Below are 21,810 nucleotides of genomic sequence, written 5' to 3'. Positions count from 1 at the left end.
ATTTTCTTCCACCATTATACAGACATACATGGATGTCTTTTACAATGAAATCTATCACAACCACATGTGCATGCATGTATGCTCTCATGCCAAACATCTCTCTTTCTTCACATTTCTCTCCAGCTATTTATCCATTTCCTTATTTCTTTCACCCAAATCTCTGGTTTATCACCTCCTTTCTCTTCTTATCCCACTTCATTCCACACCATTTCACTCAAACTGCTTTTATCCATATCACTAATGACCCTTATATTGCTGAATTTTGTGTTTGCTAGTCTGTAAACATCTTTCTCAGCTAGTCAGCATCATTTGATGCAATTTTTACTTTCCTCTATACCAAAAGATTCTTCTTTTGGCTTTGATGTCACATTGATCTTATATGTATTTTTAAGATTTCTTTATCCACTGGGTGGACCACTGACTATAAAGAATAAAGAGTAAAAGGAGAGACCCATGATAGGTGACTATTACAGCAATCTGTAAGTGACTTAGTCTTAGACTTAAGTGCAAAGAAGGATAGAGAGATAAACACACATAATCAGGACATGTTTTCTAATTAGAATAGAAATTAAAGACAATATAGGCTGGTGAGGGAAAGGAAATAATGTCTCAAAATGGCTTTATTTTTAGCTATGATAGTTGGCTGAGTGTGGATACAGTTACCCAAAATGAACATTTGTCAAAAGATATCTGTGAAAATAAAATTTCTCATTTAACTATGTCAAGTAGTGGATAGGATATACAAGTTTTACAGAGTTTGATATATAAATGTGAAGTCCTTGGAATATAACATGAGCCATAGAGAAGGACCTTTGGAAAGAAAATAGATAGCAAAAAATAGGGAGAAACAGGATTGAGCCCTCCCTTTTCCCAATATTTACAAATAGATCTCAGAAGATTAAACATTTACTGAATTGCTCCAGACTCCACAGACATCCTTCTGCAAATCTGATATTCCATCTTCAAGTACTGAGTTACCTGTGAACTGAAGTATTAAAACTTGACTCCTTTTCACTCCTTCTCAACTCTTTTCATAGGCAGATCATTTGAAAGCATAGGAAGTAGTCCGAGGTCTTGTCCAGCTTTGTAGGGCAACAGAGTTATTGGGTTGGCCAAAAAGTTCATTCGGGTTTTTTCCATACCATCTTAATGGAAAAACCCGAATGAACTTTTTGGCTAACCCAATAGTTTGTCTCAACGTAAACAGTATCCCAAAATCCCACAGAGCTCCACTGGGCCTTAAGCAGAGCCTTACCTATCAGGTGTACCCTCCAATGCCACCTTGCTTTGGCTACCACTGTTTCCTTGTGTTGAAGTTGATAGGAAAATGGCTGGAGAGACAAGACCTTAGTCAAATGATGAAAACCTGCAACACATTTAAATTGGTGACTGGTCTGTATGCTTTACGTCTCTATATAATCTGCTGGAGATGAACTTTGCGTGTGTCTATGCTTGTACCTATCAGTCTACTATCCCATTTTGCGCAGCAGGATTAGCAGGAAATGACATAATCATGACTCTCATATCTCCTACACCTAGAGGTGTAAGAAGAGCTATGAGAAAATGAAGGTATTGAATTATCTCTGCCTTTAATAAAAGAAAATGGCTATAAGAAAAAGAAAGCATCTGGAACAAGCTTGGGACACAGGAGGGAGGTGCGAGCATTCAGTGATGAAGGTTAAGTAGATTTTTCTGGCTGGAAGAGATGAGAGTGAAAGATAAAATTTAAGAACAAGACATATTTTCTATCAACATAAGTAAAGAGAAACATGGATTACAGACTTGAGTCTACTGTGTTGGTGAAAGAGGTCAACACCTTTACATTGCTAAAGTTTTTGAACAACTGTAAGAACATAATTGCTACCTCAGGTCCATAGGCATGACTTCCACCAACCCTCTTATCCCCTACAGCTTTCCAAGGTGCCACAATACAAATGTTTAAGGCATGAAGTGTAAATATGAAAACACAGGCTCTTTCTGGATATAAAGATTAATTTAGTTTGGAGATTGTAAGTCTTATCATGCTTTATTCTCTACATTTTGTGACCATGCTACTCAAATCTTCAGAAAGTGGGTCTTTTTCTGTAGGACTATATACACATGAGCCAAATACAATATTTCATATCTGCCTGCCAACAGATAAGGTACTGGATAATAAGACTGTTCATAAGAACCTTGCTGACTATGATCTACAACTAAGACGCTGGACCAATTTAGCCAAATACCATCACTGGGGAAATCTTACAGTATTTGGAAATGAGTGACTACATTTATCACTGGAGATCCGAAACACCAAAGTAACCCTAAAAGGAAACTCTGAGGGAAAAAAAGCCTTCTCGTAAGGATATTCATGGTTCTTAAACCACTGACTTTAAAGTTCATTTTGGAAAAGAATATAACAAAAATATTCAAATGTTGTTTATCTTTTTACATTACCTTTTATTACACACACTAAGCAACAGGATTAAGGTTTTAAATCAACATTTTCTGTTTTTACTACTTTAAGTTAGATATTCAGATATGAATATAACTCAAACTTAAAAAAAAAAAAAACAACCCTCAAATAATGTAAATGAGAATTCTAGATCCCTACAACTTCATTATAAACTTAGTAGAAAACTAAGTTAATTGGGGCTTCCCTGGTGGTGCAGTGGTTGAGAGTCCGCCTGCCGATGCAGGGGACACGGGTTCGTGTCCCTGTCCGGGAAGATCCTACATGCTGTGGAGCGGCTGGGTCCGTAAGTCATGGCCACTGAGCCTGTGCGTCTGGAGCCTGTTCTCCGCAATAGGAGAGGCCACAACAGTGAGAGGCCCATGTACCGCAAAAAAACCAAAACAAACAAAAACAACAAAAAAACTAAGTTAACATCAGTGTTACCTTGAAACTGGAAAATTGAGGCTAAATAGTAGCAGTTACCTTATGGTGTTATGGCTAATGGTATCAGGGCAAAACTATATTACTTTAACAATTTACTTAAGATTAGTAGCAAGTTCTAATTTTGTAAAGGTAGAAGACAATTATAAAGTATCTACTGAGCTCAGTGTTCATGATTCTACCTTAGCTTCTTTCCTTCTGATTTCGAATTCCTATATTCTCAAATATATTAAATTTGTATTTTAACACATGTTGATTCAGACAAGGTATTATATTACATTAGGCATTTTATATATATATATATATATATAAGGTATTATACAGGTATTACATAAGGTATTATATAATATACATAGTTACCTAAGGGTAATATTGATATATATTATAATAAGGGTTTATACTATATTGTAAGGGTATTATATTCCATATGGAATAGTGTTAAGAGTTGTAAAGTATGCTTAGCTGTCATGGCAAAGTAGTGCTTAATGTGTTTATAAATTAAAAAGATATGAAAAGGAAGGCAAGGGAAGGTAGAATTTTGGTGTCTTGGAAACAAGTATAATAAAATATTTCAAGATCAATAAGCTTTCTCCTGCATAAACAGTGGTGGGAAATTGATTAATATTGTATCAGAAAGGAGGCAACAGGGACTTGTCAACATGGAAGCAACTGGTGATCAAGAAATAATGCTGGTGACAAGGGAAAGATGAAACTCAAAGTACAGTAGCTTGAGAAGAGAATGAGTTTGAAAAAAAATGAGACTACTTAAAACAACTCTTTAAAGAAGTTTGTTGAGGACAGGTGAGGAAACAGTTACATTTAATTCTTCGGCACTTTGAAAAACAAAGACACAATGAGAGACAGTTCTGGAGTAATACAACATGAAAATGAGGAAGGAAATTTATTATTAAAGCAGAATATTTAGACTGAGAACGGAGACTTTTAGGCTACATCTACCTGTATAAGGAATGGGAGAAACATTTTGTAGGACTTTCTTTTCTCTGTAGGGAAAAGAAATTGGCTCTTTTTTTTTTTTTTTTTTTTACCTGACCTGCACTATGTAATTCTTTAGAAGAGCTGCCTGTCTTGGCTAAAATAAGCCTTACGATTAAGTTATTCATTGATAGACTTTTGGGAGCACATCCAAATAGATTCTTAAAAGTCCTAAATCAAATAAAAACAGTGATTCTGACATGGAGATGTCTCCAAATAGTGTACAATTCTCTGACACTCAGTAATTCTTCCCACCCCATGCCAGCTCCTAGAAATTAGCCACAGTTCTGGAAGACAACAGGCTCAGATGATAATCCATTAAGGTTACAAAAGAAGAAAAAGAGAAAAAAAATCAGACAAATCAGTAATCAATCAACCAGTCAAGATAAGTTGCAGCTTACAGTTAAGTTTCCTATTTTATGTATCTTCTTTTTTATTACTCAGAATCAGTGATGGGCAAGGATCTGGGTATTTCTCCTTGCCTTGACTAAGTATTCTTTTTCTGAAATGAATTTTTCATTGAGGTTGACTTTTGAAAGCTAGTGGTTTACACTCACATTTTACTAAGCTTTTTTTGTCTGTTAGATATATTTAGGATTTGTTCTCTTTACAATGATGGTATTTGATCCACATTTTAAGCTTGTGGGCCTGAAACAGATAAAGGCAAACCTGCTTACTGAGGTTAATATTGCCTGCGTGACATGAAGCGTCTCCATGCAAAATTATAGGCCAGCCACATTCTATACTGAATTTTGGAGTAAAATAACAAGATACAATGTGGTCATGTTTCATCATCTGTTCACAAATGTCCCTTTTGGATTTTGAGGCAAGGGTGGCTGATTAAGGACAGAATCACTTTTGAAGAACCTGATGTTACAGATGTCTATGTTTTTAATGTATCTGTATCCATTATTGGCTTGACCAGTGATTTTCCCATTTCATTGTTACAAACATTACCTAAATCTCATATTGCATTTCTAGATTTTCATATTTTGAAGTGATGTCTCAATAGGTTTTGTTGTTGTTTGTTTGTTTTTCCTTTAATCATAGAAAATGTTCCTACTTAGGAGCAAAAAAAAAAAAAAAAAACAAATCAAAGCTCCCTCATGCTCAGGAATGAGCTGATTATTTGTTGTAATTCTGAACAAATAGGAATGATAATTTAAATAGTGTTTCAAATGTCTGAAAGGAACATTAGCATTCAAACTAAAACCATAGCATTTTAATTCTCATAAAATGCATAGCATAGCATTCTCATCAGGGCTGATCAGTTAAAAAAAATGGGTCATTAGAAAATAACTAGCTAGGCCTCTCATTAAGGCACAAATAAGCCAAAATAATATTAATATCTTCCACATTTGCCTAATATTCATGGAGACGATAGTAGTCAAGCACCGACCTCTTTCCAATCTTATTAAATTTTCCTAATTGTATATATATTGTATGTTTATTTGTTGATATAAAACACGGGGGAGGGCTTCCCTGGTGGCACAGTGGTTGAGAGTCCGCCTGCCGATGCAGGCGACACGGGTTCATGTCCCGGTCCGGGAAGATCCCACATGCTGCAGAGCGGCTGGGTCCGTGAGCCATGGCCGCAGAGCCTGCGCATCCAGAGCCTGTGCTCCACAACAGGAGGGGCCACCATGGTGAGAGGCCCGTGTACCGCAAAAAACAAAAAACAAAAACAAAAACAAAACACGGGGGAGAGAGAAAATGTGGGAGGCAGAAAATGAACTCACAGTCAGTCACGTGACTGCGTAAAACTGGGGTAAAACTGGGGTCACTGGCTCTTAGCAAGTCAAGTGGACATTGTCAGGGCTTTTCTAATTTGACTTAGCAGCAGACCTCTTACTCCGTCTCAGATCAAACTGTCCCCGGGGTGGCACAGTCCTTACACTCTCCTGATTGTCCAGCAGCTCCTTCTTTGTATCATCTTTGCCTTCATCCCTGAACCAACTAGAACACTGAGTTATCCATGATGATGCTTTATCCTTCATCCCCCACATCCAATAAACACAAGTCCTTGGAGATTCTCTTTAATAATCTACAGTTCTCATCTACTTTTCTTTATTCCACTGTTTTGGCCCAAATCACCAAATTCTGTGGTCTGGACACTATAATTGCTGTTTTTTTACTGGCTTCCACCAATGAATTAACACTTCTAGCTACACACCATCAATATTTACTGAGCAAAAATGTATTTTTATCACCCTTGTGCATATTACAGTAAAAGAGCTTCTCATTACTTTAAAATAATCTATGACATGGCTACCATCCCATGCCATGTACCTTCCCAGTGTGTTTTCACCCTTGTCACACATTTGTATTCCATGATACAGTCTTTCAGATATTCCTTATGAGAAAATATGGTATGTATTTTCTGGACTCAGCATGCTTTACTTACTGTCCTAGTCTTTCTATATTTCTGTTTTGGCTAACTTTAATTTGTCATTTCAGTAACTGCTTAAAAGTTACATTACAATTAAGCATTTAATGACTTTTAAAACTGATTGAGTAGCCAGAGTATATGGATTCATAACATGCTGCATTTTATGTTTTTAAAAATTTATAACATACTTAATAATTTATTTGACTGCCTATCACAGTAAAGTATATGCTCTAGGAAATAAGGGATGAGATGTCTTGTACACTAATATATCTATAGCATTTCTTTATTGTTTGCTAAATAGATGATAAAATGGTCACAAATGAATTAATTATTAAATGATTTAATACCTCTTACCTTATAATTCAGTTGATTTCTGGAAGATATGGAAATGCAATTGATGTTAAACCTCCAAATGAATTAATAACTGTTCTTTATGGTAAGAAGTATCTTTTATTCCATAAAAATCCCCATTTATTGTGTTAAGATCTTAGAATAAGGTAGATGATTATTGTTTTAAAAAATCAGTAAAACACTCTAAGAGTATGTATAAGGGCATCGGTTAAGCATTCTGGAATGAACTTACCAGTTTACAGCTGCTCTTTTAAAAACAAACTTACACTAAATGAGTGGGTTTAAACAATAAATAAACTCAAATACCAAGAAAATGAGAAAAAGAAAACAACAACAAGCTTTGGAAACAGGAAAGTATAGGGCTAATAAATAAATAAACAAATAAATAAATAATATTATGCAAAAAAAAAGAATAACACTGAAATTCTCAGAATGGCTCAGGAATTTGATGAGCCAAGTAGCTAGCCAAGTACCTCTGAAATTTTGGGGTGCCTGTGAAGCTGACAGCAGGAGAAATCATATGAAATATGTAAAAACAGAAAATAGACTCATGATACTCTTTACCATCCTTTTCAACTGGTAAACTCCCCTTTGCCCCCTTGAAGAGTAAACTGTAAATTTCCTCTTTGGAGACACTGAAACAGAAAAACTTAGAAGGAATCCTAAGACACAGTGGAGATTAAAGATGCTATGCTTTAAACATGGAAATAATTATAAAGTTTATGTTCAGAATACAGGTGAGACTTCCTCCCAAGACCCTTTCTCCCACCGTGAGAACATGGTAGCCAGGCTTAAAATCTTATGCAAGAGACCGAAGAATTGCTTTCTGGTAATAATTAGCTTTCTAAGAGAAAAAAAAAAAGTGCAGAAATACTGTTCTTTGAGATGTTCTTTTATGTAAGGGTCTGGAAAGATCACAATAAAATTAAAAATCAATAAATTATGTTAACCCAAATAGAACGTCCAATTAGCTAAGATACGGTCTTAGTCTTTAATATGAAGGAAGAACCCAGCCTCACCAGACATTGGCAGAAAACCTTTAACATGAAACAGATACCAGAGCAAGCAGACACACATAAAAAAGAAAGAAAATTCAGGGAAAAGAAAAAAGGCAAAATTATAGTTAATTAAATAATATTAATGTACCACAAAACTGAATATTAATTAGATTATCCATGCAAAACACCAATAAGTTCTACAAAGAAACAGTAGGAGGACTTGAATAGTACTTTCTCCAAGAAATAGACAAAATTGCTAAACTAAATGGAAGTACTAAGTGGAGAGTTATACTTCTGGTGGAAAGATAAGGTATATTTTATTGTATATACACAGAAAATTAAGCAAAGAGCAAATGAGACTATTATTAATTTAGAGAAAACACAAACTGTATACATAAGGGAATAAAATCATAATATGATAGATTTACATCTATAAGTATTAATTATCTGTCCTTTACAATGTTATCATGTAATACCGAAGTAGCACGAAATTATGATACAATTATATCAAAAAATATATGAGGAATTGTGTACATGTGGGGAGAGATATGAGGGAGCTAACTGTATTTTTCTTTTTTTTAAATATCTTTATTGGAGTGTAATTGCTTTACAATGGTGTGTTAGTTTCTGCTTTATAACAAAGTGAATCAGTTATACATATACATATGTTCCCATATCTCTTCCCTCTTGCATCTCCCTCCCTCTCACCCTCCCTATCCCACCCCTCTAGGTGGTCACAAACCACCGAGCTGATCTCCCTGTGCTATGCTGCTGCTTCCCACTAGCTATCTATTTTATGCTCGGTAGTGTATATATGTCCATGCCACTCTCTCACTTTGTCACAGCTTACCCTTCCCCCACCCATATCCTTAAGTCCATTCTCTAGTAGGTCTATGTCTTTATCCCCGCCTTACCCCTAGGTTCGTCATGACTTTTTTTTTTTCATAGATTCCATATATATGTGTTAACATACGGTATTTGTTTTTCTTTTTCTGACTTACTTCACTCTGTATGACAGACTCTAGGTCCATCCACTGCACTACAAATAACTCAATTTAGTTTCTTTTTATGGCTGAGTAATATTCCATTGTATATATGTGCCACATCTTCTTTATCCATTCATCTGTTGATGGACACTTAGGTTGCTCCCATGTCCTGGCTATTGTAAATAGAGCTGCAATGAACATTTTGGTGCATGACTCTTTTTGAATTATGGTTTTCTCAGGGTATATGCCCAGTAGTGAGATTGCTGGGTCGTATGGGAATTCTATTTTTAGTTTTTTAAGGAACCTCTATACTGTTCTCCATAGTGGCTGTATCAATTTACATTCCCACCAACAGTGCAAGAGTGTTCCCTTTTCTCCACACCCTCTCCAGGCAGTCGCATCAATAGATTTTTAATTGTGTTACTTGACTGTCCTCCAGAGGTGCTTTATTCATATTTCTCAAATAATTATATGAGCAAATTTCACCAAGAAAATAATTTTTTATCACATTTAAAGGGCCTAGGGAAAATTTCTTCCTTAACTCTTTTTTAGGTAAATGGAAATAAATTAGGTATTATCTAGCCTATACTTTCAATTCTAAATCATATTTAGTTTATTCACAAATATTTATCTCTGAAATATTTATTTTAAGCTCTAGTCCTATCTTCTGAAGGAAATTTAATTCTGTATATTTTATGATGTGAGCATTTAATGAGTATGATATTGGTTACCTCAAATCAATACAGCCATGACTTACTTTATTATGTTATTTAATGTGGTAAGGGAAAAGTGGTTTTAAGCTGTGTTATTTAAGAATATATAACTATTAAACACTGATACTGTTATAAATTATACTATTTCCATTGTATAATTTTGAAATAGTATTTATCAATGAAAAGAAAAACAGGCTGACTCTAATTTAAAAATCACTTTCATACAGAATTATCATTTACATATTGTGTCAAGGATAGTGATAAACAAATGTGAGTATAATGTTTCTGGTGCAGTTCTCGCAAATCAATGAGTTTGGTTTTACAAAGAGTAAATATATACGCTAATAGAGCATTTTCTTATATTCTATAAAATTTATTTAATGAATAAATCATCAAAAATATGTACCTTGCTTCTTAACTAACTTTATATAGTTGAAAACGACATGAAAATAAATAAGGGAGTAGAGGAGAGAGATTGACATGCATCCCATCAACAGATCAGAATTTTTCTTCATATTTCTCTCATTTTTCCCTCTTGTTCAATAACCAAGTATTGATAGATGTCCCAACTAAGTAGTTTTCAAATTCTGTCCAATTCTCTATCCCCACTATCACTGTTCTAAATCAGGACTTTGCCATGTTTGCTCAACTGCATTTTAACAACTCAACACAGCCAGCTTATTTCATTATCCACACCACTACCGTATTTATCATACTATTAAGAATTTATACTATTATGTTTAAAATAAATAAAATAAGCTACAAGGATATACTGTATAACAGGGAATATGGCCAATATTTTATAATAATTATAAATGAAGTATAACTTTTACAAATTGTGAATCACTATGTTATAAACCTATAACTTATGTAAGAATGCATATCAAATATATCTCAAAAAAACAAATGTGTGTATATATATGTGTGTGACTAATACGTTCATAGATTAATATGAATGTATATTTGTGTGTGTCACTCCTTCAATATTTCCACACAGCCTGTAGGTATCAAACAAAATATCTTTAAATGTTATACAAGACCCTTCATAATTCAACACGAACTTGTCATTGGAGACTCTCCAATAAAAACAATCTTTCTACTAATATCATTATATTTACACAATAAACACTATATAAGCATTTATAATTTTGTACTTAATTTCCCTCTTCTTTCCTGAATATCCTCTACAAACTATAGCATATCAGAAAAACTTGCACAGAAAGTTTAAGCTCAAAAATTTCCTTTTCTTTATCTCTTGTCCTTTACCCTCTTCCCAAGCAATTTGGGTTATTTTTTCTCTCTGTTCCTAGTGTGCCATCTACACACTTCTCATATCAACTGAAAATACGTTTAAGTATAAATATGTATATTTGTTTCTGTGTGTTTAAATTGTTTATTTTTACCTCCGTACATTGCTACAAGCTTCTATTCTTCAATTTAAATTTTGTATGTGTATTCCCAACCTCTTTAGAATGAGAATATAAAAGAATAACTTCATAAATATTTATATATTTAATGAAAAACTCTCATTACAATATCCTCAAAATATTCTGTAAAAGTAAAAGAATGTATGTGAAGTTATATTAACTTTAAGAAATCATGTGGAATGTTAAAGAACAGTTTATCTTCTGTATACATGTAAAGCAGATGGACAATAATTTCAAATTCACTTTTTCTTCTACCCAATTAAATTGGTCTCAAAAACAAGCCTTCATTAGCGGTAGAAATAGAAACTGTTTATTCAGGGCATACTGTTTAACAATTAACCACTTTGCATACAAGTGAGGTCAGAAGGTTCTCCAATGAAAACCAGTGTGCTTTCTCATATTCATCACTGGGCTTCATTATGTTATGAATGGCATGTGCTATGGTAGCAAGTTTTAGATTCTTGTTTTATTCAACAGTAATACTCAGTGATCATTCATTAGTAAAGAATCCTATTGGAATTCTAAAGAGTGAAGGATGTAATACCTTAGCAAATATGGCTAAAAATCATACAGTTAACTATTTAAAAAATAGATTGCTTTGTTGCGTCAGAGTTCTACTAAAGATGAGAAAATAAACAAAGGTGGGAACATGTATTTATAGGAGTTACAAAATCACTTGAATTTTGTAGATGAGCATTTATTCCATTCAACAAATAGTTGCTTTGTTACATAAACTCAACCAAATTAGACTGTTGGAAATTCTAAAAAAAAATACTGAATCTGAAAAATAATTCATTTAATCAAGAAGCTACAGAAAATTTTGTGAATGAGTATTACATGCAACCAACTCTAATTAAATATGACTTTGTTTCTGTAAACACACACACACACACATACATAAATTGACATACAGAAAGGCAATTTTGTTGGAGTATACAAATGGGAATAAAAACCAAATGAACTCTGGTTTTAAACTGGTTGTTAAAAAATACCATTATATGATGTGTAAAAGCTCTTCATCAAACTCTTCTTTGGGCTTTCAGTGATAACTTAGACTTGGCAAAAAGATGGCATTGAATATTTTGTCCTAAAATGCACTCACTCTATCTATCTATCTATGCACATATGTAATAGAGAGGGAGGGAAACATATTGAACAAACTATAATTCATAGTACTTAATTAATTATAATAATTACAATAATTACAATTCAGAACCTACCAGTATACTAGACCAGGTCTCTCTCCTGTGTGACATTTTGGTTTCAATTTGAATTTCTAATCCAGTGCAGTTTGTTTTGGCACTGCTTCCATTTCTAGCATGGACCACAGCAGATAGTATTAATATGTAATTTGCCAAATAAAACTTTAGTGATCATTCACAAGATTTTAAATATATTCTCATTGTAAATCAATTTTATATGTCTAATAAAGCATTAAATGCAGTCATACTCTTCTCTACCATGTCCAAAGATAATAATGAATTCTGCATTTGTTATTTTCCTCCTGAATACCTGTAGATAAATTTTATTCAAAGCCCAGTTGTTTGTTGTTTTCAGCTATCAAGTTGTCTAAGAATATCCAGAATTTCTTCACTTCTGAAAAAAAAAAATCCTGAAGCATTTCAAAGCTGCAAAAGGTTTAGGTTCATCTTGTGCTGAATTCACTCAATTTGGGGATTTCCTTAAGACAGTACAAAGGAATGTACTATCCTTTCATTAAGATAGTACATAATGAAATGTATGTTTTATATGGAATAGCAGTATTCCTTTGAATGAAACGTATGTTTAATATGGTACAGCAGTATTCCTTTAACTTCCTCAGGGAACTAAGACAGAAACAGAGCAACCTATAGAGACTGAGCATTTTTGTTGTTGTGTTTTTTGGTTTTATTTATTTATTTTTTTGGCCGCACCACAAGGCATGCAGGATCTTAGTTCCCTGATGACCAGGGATCGAACCGGTGCCCCCTGCAGTAGAAGCTTCATGTCCTAACCATTGGACCATCAGGGAATTCCCCCAAGAGGCTGAGCATTTTTAAAAAGCTTTGTAGAATTTTTTTTGTTCTAGAGGCTACACACACCCACACACACACACACACACACACACTCCAGTCATTGTCATTTAACTGATTTAACTCTAAAAAGGTCAGGTTACTCTATATTTTTTGGACATATCCAACCCCTTGTAATTTTGGAGAAATTATCATTTAAGCTTTTGCAAAGAGTTATATACCTCTATGAAGCTTTTCTCTTTATAGAGATAGACATTTTTTTCTTCTGCAAAATATTAGTACATTTACTTGTGCAAATATTAAGTATAGCATGTAGTGTATACCAATTTTTGGTAACTTTATAAGATTGTAAACTTCTGGAAGATAGCATTTTTTTCTTATTTACCACTGTACCCTTCCTTTCAGCACACTGCCTAGCACAAATTTGATAGGTATTCATAATATCTTTGTTGAAATGACAGGTTTATAAGTTCCAGTTATTTAGCTATTTGAACTGGTCTACTACATATTTACCAGGCAATGTACAAAATAATAAATGCATATAATAGCATCAAAACATATTGTGCACCTAAGATGTAATCACTGAGCTATCCATTGAGGTGCAGAAATGTTACTTGTTGTTCCCTGTTCACACAAGAAACACACACACACACACTTTGCTGTTGAAAGAATTAGATTGCTTTCACCAAAAATGTAAACTTAAGCCATAACAGAACAACTACATTACTGAAACCCTGTAATTAACAAATAACGTACTCATTCACTAAAGCTGGACAATACTATTTGGAATTACTTTAATTCATATATGTAAAAAGTATCATCTCAATAACACTGAGATTCCATATTTATCTATAATTTCAAATGTGAATGTGTAAATATAATTTAAAAATATTACTTAATCTTACCCAGTTACATCATTATAGATTATCTATTTAATGGGAAAAATTTTAGGGCCAGTGGCTTTGGGGAACGAAGTTGGGCTCAAAAATATTCTCTGCAAGAAAAATGAAGTCACCCTGAATATCCAGACATGCTTTACACTTCAATACTATGACACTAAAAATGATGGCTAGAAGATTATATAATCTAAAGGGAACTGTGATTATGAACTTTATGTGTCAACTTGTCTGAGCCATAGTGTTCTAGTGCCGGGTCAAACATTATTTTGGCTGTTTCTGTGAAGGTATTTTTTGGATGAGATGAACATTCCAGTCAATGGACTTTGCATAAAGCAAATTATCCTCCATAATATGGGTGGGCCTCAACCAATCAGTTTAAAGATTTACTTTCCCAGACCAAGAAAGAATTCTACCAGCAGACTGCCTTCAGAATGCAGCTCTTCCCTGGGTCTCTAGCCTTCTGGTCTACCCTGCAGATTTTGGACTTACCAAACCCCACAATCACGAACAAATTATTTAAAATAAATCTACAGTCTATATACACATTATTTTGGTTTTATTTATCTGGAGAACCCTGACTAATACAGGGACTTAGGAGTAACCTGATTACATCTGTAGACTCAGCTGCTAGAAAATTATAGTAAAACTGTGTTCCCAAAAAGAGACATTTGATATTAAAGCTTGCTAACTTCTTAACTGGTATCATTGCCAATTTGTCATTATTTCATCAGGTTTTGGTGAAATTTGACTAAATACACTTTAAAATATATTGGATACATGTAAAAAGATTTGGGTAAATGTATAGAAGCATTTTTAAACTCAAGCACACATAAAATGATACACAGAATCAAACCAATACAGATTACTAATCATTAAATTTATAGTCTTATTCCACATATAAGCTGATGCCTCTTATATTGCTTAATAACTTATAATTAATAAGCAAGGAAATGTCTAGCATTTACCAAGTGCTAATTGTGTACCAACGCTTAAGCTATGCATTTTACATTCACTTTTTTAGTAATGAAAATCTATGAGGCAAGACTATTGGTAATCACATGTGAGGAAACAGGCTGAGACATGGAACATAAATTCTTTAGACTTACAATAAGTGACTGTACTGGGAAGCAAACTGAAGTCTCTCTTACTCCAGAGCCAGAGATCTCAACCTGTTGGATAACAGCCTATGCTAAATTGTTCACAGTAAATGGCTCCTTAATAATCAGTAGTTCTTGTAAATCCTCAGCTCACTTGCAGTCATTTGGAAATATTTAACTACCATTTTTATTTCAATTGTGCTAGAATATTCATTTGCCAAATTTACTACTACATATGTTCCTCAAACTTTGTTGTGTTATAGCATATGATATCAGCATCTTGGATTTTCAAGGATTTAAAATTTTAGCTCATTCTTATGAAAAGCATGGACACAATATCCTGTTTGATGCTTTATGTTGGATAAAACCTATTCTGTGTGATTTACCAAACACATTTTACTAGTGATTGATTTGAAAGATTGTAGTGAGACAGGGTTAAAGGCATGGTCTTTGGAGCCAGAATGTCTGGGAACAAATCTTAGTCCCTCCACTGTCTAGCTGTGTGAACTAAGTCAAATCACTCAAATCACTGGGTCTCAGTTCCTCCAAGTGGAAAAACAGGATAGTAAAAGTCTCCACCTCAACGGGTTTTGTGGGATTTATATTAGTTCATACTTGTAAAGCTCTTAGAATAATCATAAGCATGGTACAGGGTTTGGTAGTATTTTAAATAAATACCATAGTATTTCAAATAATAGTTTAACACATATACAAAATAACCAGGTATTCTGAGGTAAAAATATAAATTGTTTGTGATTTTAAAGTACTATTTCACACTTTACTGTTTTGCCTATTTTGTCTATATTATAAACTATCTTATTCTTGGTTCCATTCAGTTTATGATGCTTGCTTAGTCAGCCTTATAAGTCAACCCTAATTCCAGGCAGAGATTCAGCCATCCATTATGTTAGCTCTGTTATTTGGGATCAGTGGTTAATGGATTTCTGATGTAGGGGGAAGTTTTTGTGTAACTGAGATATCATTTTGACAGATGAGGTCGCAATAGGTTTAACTGATGTTCTTTCAAGCCTGAGGAGTGCTTGCTTAAGTAGGTTCAGCTGAAGCATTTCAGAAGCAATGCATGGTACCTACCAGTCTAGATTATTTTATACAGATACATATCTTTTATTGTTTAAATTTTGTTTCAAGGCTTTTTAAAAGTTTTAAAAATGGATAAAAACCAACATTCTTGTTAATTAAACAATCTTTAATGGATAGTTTGAAAGGACTAGACATCTGCACTAGAATAAAATGCTGTCTTTGATGCAATTTTCATTAATTTGAATTCAAAGTTATTAAATTCAGTGTCTTGTTTTTAAACAAACCCCTGCTATTTCATTTACAGTATCATATGTTCTGAATAAAATGTGCTAAACAAGAAGAGCTAAAAAATAGGATTTTATTTGAAATCTTATTTTTTTCCTTTCTATTAAACCATCACTATTATCACAGTAATATTAAGGTATAATGTAATTATGATGTTCAGGAAACCAAGGCATTATATGTTTTTAGATCATTTTCTTTATTAATAAAAAAGTAAACAAAATTGGAAAATTAAAATTTTTATGCTACCTTGAGTAGTCAAAATATCAACTTATAGTTCAAATGAGCTCAATTTAACATTTTTGTTGTACACTAAAAAGAAGTAGTATGTGTGTTGACAATTAAAATAGCACAATTTTCAGACTAGTGAATCAAAAGAAAAAATTACAATGTATAAAAAGCAAATAAGTTTTAAAATGTAATGCGCTCAGTAGAGTTCATCCTTATAAGTTCAAACACTTATAAATGAAGTAGAATGTTGTGTGGATTTTGTATTGAAATGAATATATTTCACTCTGTCAATAGCAGGAAATAAAACAATCCAGTGTTTTGTTTCTGTTGTTTTATTTTTAGAGAAGGGAAAATTGATGATTATGGAAAGAGAGGGTCAAGTGGAGATACTGGCCTTACTCAGGAGCATGGACAATTCAACTGCTGTAAGAGGAAGAAAGTTAGAAAATATATGGGTACGAACAAAGGAGGTCACAAAATTTGGTAGAGGGAGCACGTAAAAGTTCTTTTTAATTGCTTCCATTTTTCAGTGAAATAAAAAAGTAGGTTTATTAGCTAGGAATAAAAAAATGGAGAGCCAGTACTGGAAAACTAAGAGAAAGTAAAACACACTAAGTAGAGCAGAATGTGAATTGACTGGGGTGCATAATAATAATAATCCAGTGCTTACTAACCTTTCTCTTCCTCAAATTCACTTGAAGTATTTGTTGGAAACAGATTCTCATGAAGACTTTGATTCCATGTGCAAGTTTGTCCAAGAATCTCTTTTTAAGGGACCACAGTCAACGGTAAGATTATCCAAAATTAGAAAACCACAGTTAAATAATCATTAAGAGTGTTTTATACAAGTAGTGCATTAGATAATACCAAAGTTTAAAAAATGAATAATAGTTTTTTATCCTAAATATGGGAAGTATGACATATATATATATATGCATATTAACAAATGTAATTTCAAATAAAATCTAACTGTAATATGAAGACTTCAACTGTAACTGATGAATATAATACTATGTAAATAATTCAGAGGAGGAAACATGACACTCTGGATACATGAGTAAATGATCACGGAAGGAAGGAATAAAGCTGCAATGCAGGCTTGAAGTTTTTTGTTCTTATTTTTTAAATCAGAAGACTGAACAACTGAGAGGAAGGACAGGAATGCATTTTATGTAGGGAATCACATCAGTGATGGCAAGGAGGGAAGGATGCAAGGTATCTTTAGAAGATAACAGATCTCACTGAAGGAGTTTTCTTATAATCAATAATAGGAGATGAGAACAGAGAGTTTTAGAGTACTTTTATATATTGGGTATATATTAATTGCTAATAACATGCAAAGCACAAAGAATAATGAGGAAAAATGAAAATAAAAAAGATCTATCCTCAAGGAACTCGTAATGTTGTGTATTAACAGGCAGTTAAGCTATGGAGTGATTTGTGTTACGGGAAGGTAAAGCAAAGTATTCTACAGGAGAACATAAAGAATGACCGTCTATATATGGAGAGGAGGGCTAAGAGGGAGGCTGGTGAATAAGAGTTTAGGGAAGGCTTTCCTGGTGTCTAAACTGGAAGATCATTGGAAGATGTCTAAATTGGAAGATGATAATCTACAATAGCATGTGGACATAAGTGTGGATGTGTGTGTGTGTGTGTGTGTGTGTGCATGCATGCACATGCATGAACATCTGTGAGTACTGGATCAGATTGGGCTTTCTAAGCAAAGAAAGTTCAACTCAATACAATGATACTATAATGACATGACCATATTTATGTTTCAAAACCTGTCAGTCTGACTTAAATATTAAATAATGAAATGAAAAATTCAAGTCTAGAAAGAAAACAAAAATAAAGAAACTAACTGAAACAGCAGAAAGAGTGATGGAGTAATTCAAGGAAACATTTTCAACAGTTGTTTGTTGAACAACAATTGCTTCCAAAGTATTTTTCTACATACAGGAATATAGACAAGATGGTTGTTACCTTGGTACCTGTTAAAGGGAAACAATGAGACTGAAACATAAATAAATAAATGAACAAGATGTACAGTTAGTAGCAATTATTATAAATGGGATGTACAATGACTGGAAGTGAGTAACATTAGTAACAAAGACCTCTCAATGGAAGTGGCTGATAAGCTGATTAAGCAGAATAGGTACACCAAGACAAGATCCAGGGGAAGGATTTCACCAGCAGAGGGGAGAAAGCATTAAATCAGACCATGCTGGGTGTTTGAGTAGCAACAATAAAAGCCTGGCATGATCTGAATATAATATAAGTAAAGGGAAAAGTGTGAGTGAGTTTAGAAAGGCACCATGATTGTGACTTTGAGTAAAGTGGTAATACTGGAAATGAACAAAAATAGATCTATTAATCATATAAAAAGCAGGATACATCAGTCAGACTTTGGGGCCTTTGGAAGGTAATTAGGTTTAGATGAGGTCATGACGTTAGTCCTCATTATGGTATTAGCATCAGATGGTAAAAGAACATAGTTCTTTCTCCATCCTCCCCCATCAAATGTATAAAGACAGCTCAGAGAAAGCAGGCTTTCTGCAAGCCAGAAAGAGTTCTCAGCTGAACCGGATCATGCTGGCACCCTTATCTCAGAATTCAAGCCTCCAGAACTATGAGAAACATATTTCCGTTTTTTAAGCCACTCAATCTACAATATTTTATACTGTTATAGCAGCCTGATCAGACATAGACATGAATTATTTCAGCTTTCTGTGAGCTTTAAAACTTCCAAACCCCTCCTATTTGTACTTTTTGGACAAATAGTTTGTTGTTAATCATCTTTGCTCTTCTAATATGTTATTTTTCTCTATATTTAATAGTATTTTTAAGTTAACATTTACTTTCTCCAATTTGATTATGATATGCCTTAGCAGAGGTATATTCTGCTAGGTGTACAGAATACACCTAATATGCCTTCCTGTATTCTGGTTTGGATTCACAGAGCTTTTAGACTTTTGAGTTAGTAACATTTTATCAAACTGTAATACACACATACACACATGTCACTTTTTTTTTAGTCTCCCTTCTCTTACTTCTCCCTCCTGGAAGTCTCATTACTCATTTTTAACACTGCTTGATAATGTAGCACAGATCACTGATTTCTCTATTTATTGTCTTTCTGCCCTTAATTTTGGGTGGCTTTTATCACTGTATCTTCAAGATCATTGACCTTTTTATCTGAAGTGTCTAATCTCCTATTACTTGCGTCAAGTGACATTTTGATTTTAGATACTGTCCTTTTAATCAGTGTTTTCTCTGAGTTTTAATTTTTCTATTACTCTTTATGCTTACGTTTCCACTTCTTGAACATAAGAAGTATCATGTTTAGAATGGTTGTTTTAAGTCCTTTTCTGCTATTTCTATTATCTTGCTCATTTCTTAATCCAGCCTAATGATTTTTTTTACATGTATGCGGGTAATATTTTCTACTGATTGAATGCCTGGCAATTTTTAATTGTTTATCAAATTTCATGTTGTTGGATGTTGGATTTTGTTGTGCTAGTTCAATGTTTTATATTTAATTATATGCAATTAAGTTACTGGGAATCAACTGGGTCATTTTAAGTTGTGGATTTTTTTAATCAACAAACTTTATATCTCAGAACAATTTTAGGTTCATATACTTTGATTAGACATACTACAATAATAATTTGTAATTTTTTTCTCACTATTTTCTGCACACATTTTTAGAGAGCAATAATCCCATTTAAAGGGACAATCAAAAGAAAAATTTCTTCCTACAAAAAAATCTAGACAACCCTAAGAAATTGAGCCCTAGGTCTTCCATTCTTAAATACTACAAATGAAAATTCTTTCAAAGGTAAATAAAAGCATATTAATACAAATACTCTGGAACATGCAAAAGTTGTTGACATAGATTATAAACTTATCGACAATATGTAAACCATATTAGATAGAAATCTAATTCTTGAATCTGGAAAAAGCAATGTATATTCTTAAATTTTCCTTTAGAATTACCAGAAAGTTTTATAAACTGATCCTGTTGCTACTCTCCCAATATTTACTTAGTCCTTTTGAAAATGATCATTGTAATAAATAATAATAGACTACTAAGTAAAAATATATGTTAAAAGTGTCTTCAATTTTCTTCCATTTCTCTTGACATTGATGCTTTATTATCAACTAATTAGAAAAAAAATGTGTTCTCAAAATAAAATTAAATGACCACTTTAAGGAGAATAAAGTTTCAGGATAAATATCAAAGATTCCTAAGGTTAGATCTTTAGATGATTTAACTTAGACCTTTGAATTTTATCTATATTTGACCATAATAAGAAAAAATATTTTACACTGAAACCATACATATCATACATGCCTATGATACAGATATAGATAAAATCTTAAAGAAAATATTTAAGATCAAACATCTATGGGAGGGGACGAGGGGAAGATGGCGGAAGAGTAAGATGTGGAGATAACCTTCCTCCCCACAGATACACCAGAAATACATCTACACGTGGAACAACTCCTACAGAACACCTACTGAATGCTGGCAGAAGACCTCAGACCTCCCAAAAGGCAAGAAACTCCCCACGCATCTGGGTGGGCAAAAGAAAAAAAGAATTAACAGAGACTAAAGGAAAGGGATGGGACCTGCACCAGTGGGAGGGAGCTGTGAAGGAGGAAAGGTTTCCACACACTAGGAAGCCCCTTCGCGGGCGGAGACTGCGGGTAGCGGAGGGGAAAGTTTCGGAGCCACGGAGGAGAGCACAGCAACAGGGTTGCAGAGGGCAAAGCGGAGAGATTCCCGCACAGAGGATTGGTGCCGACCAACACTCACCAGCCCGAAAGGCTTGTCTGCTCACCCGCTGGGGCAGGCGGGGTTGGGAGCTGATGCTTGGGCTTCCTTCGGAGCAAATGGAGGGGACTGGGGTTGGCAGCATGAACATAGACTACAAGGGGTTAGTGCGCCACAGCTAGCCGGGAGTACGGGGAAAAGTCTGGACCTGGCGAAGAGGCAAGAGACTTTTTCTTCCTTCTTTGTTTCCTGGTGCAGGAGGAGGGGATTAAGAGTGCTGCTTAAAGGAGTTCCAGAGACGGGCGCGAGCCATGGCTATCAGCGCGGACCCCAGAGACGGGCATGAGACGCTAAGGCTGCTGCTGCCACCACCAGGAAGCCTGTGTGTGACCACAGGTCACTATCCACACCCCCCTTCTGGGGAGCCTGTGCAGCCCGCCACTGCCAGAGTCCTGGAATCCAGGGACAACTTCCCTGGGAGAACGCATGGCGCGCCTCAGGCTGGTGCAACATCACGCTGGCCTCTGCCGCCACAGGCTCACCCCGCATCTGTACTCTTCCCTCTGCCTGGCCGGAGTGAGCCAGAGTCCCCGAAGCATCTCTCCTTTAACCCGTCCTGTCTGAGCAAAGAACAGACGCCCTCCAGCGACCTACATGCAGAGGCGGGGCCAAATCCAAAGCTGAGCTCCTGGGAGCTGTGAGAACAAAGAAGAGAAAGGAAAATCTCTCCCAGCAGCCT

At 34.4% G+C, this 21,810-nt stretch overlaps 1 pseudogene; it reads left to right on the top strand.

Annotated features, from left to right (window-relative positions):
* Positions 1 to 604: 604 nt before the first annotated feature.
* On the top strand, positions 605 to 2,330 carry LOC111174904 (protein downstream neighbor of Son pseudogene; annotated as a pseudogene).
* The last annotated feature ends 19,480 nt before the right edge of the window (positions 2,331 to 21,810 follow it).

The sequence above is a fragment of the Delphinapterus leucas genome, chromosome 4, assembly GCF_059928025.1.
Source record: "Delphinapterus leucas isolate spDelLeu-1000000601 "Yukka" chromosome 4, BTC_Dleu_Yukka2, whole genome shotgun sequence".
NCBI lineage: Eukaryota > Metazoa > Chordata > Mammalia > Artiodactyla > Monodontidae > Delphinapterus > Delphinapterus leucas.
Note: the sequence above shows the minus strand (reverse complement) of the source record. Positions and strands in the feature narration are given on the sequence as shown.